General features: G+C 40.3%; 1 long non-coding RNA gene across 1 annotated transcript in view; it reads right to left on the minus strand.

The window, feature by feature from the left end:
- LOC116706560 (uncharacterized) overlaps nt 1–481 on the minus strand; it is a 9256-nt gene that overhangs the window by 1065 nt on the left and 7710 nt on the right. The gene's annotated exons all lie outside the window — the stretch shown is intronic.

The following is a 481-nucleotide window of genomic DNA, read 5'->3' on the forward strand; positions in this document are numbered from 1 at the left end:
CACACACACACACACACACACACACAGTCTTAATATTCTAATTCATAATATTCTCTTCTCAGTCTGGGCTTTTCAAGATTTTGCTCTATAAACGTGCAGAAACGGGAATAAACAAGGAGAGACTGGAGCAAAATAACAGAAACTGGAGTTGCGGTCAGAGGACAAATTAAGAGAGACTCAAAGGATGTTGGTGTGAAACAGGACAACTTCTGATAACACACAAACTTCTTTTTGGATTACTTTTGCAGTGTACCGCTTCAAAAGTGTAAACGCTGTTATTCCTAATACTTTTTGACACTCTGGGTCGTGGGTCTTGGTGTCACTATTTAACGGTCCCATGGTATGAAAATTTCCTTTTATGAGTTTTTTAACATTATTATGAGTTCCCCCGCCCTTTTATGGTCCGACAGTGACTAGAAAAGGTGATAGGTGTAAACCGAGCCCTGGGTAAAATGAAAGCTCAGATGGGCCCATCTGGAAT

Source organism: Etheostoma spectabile, chromosome 18, assembly GCF_008692095.1.
Source record: "Etheostoma spectabile isolate EspeVRDwgs_2016 chromosome 18, UIUC_Espe_1.0, whole genome shotgun sequence".
NCBI lineage: Eukaryota > Metazoa > Chordata > Actinopteri > Perciformes > Percidae > Etheostoma > Etheostoma spectabile.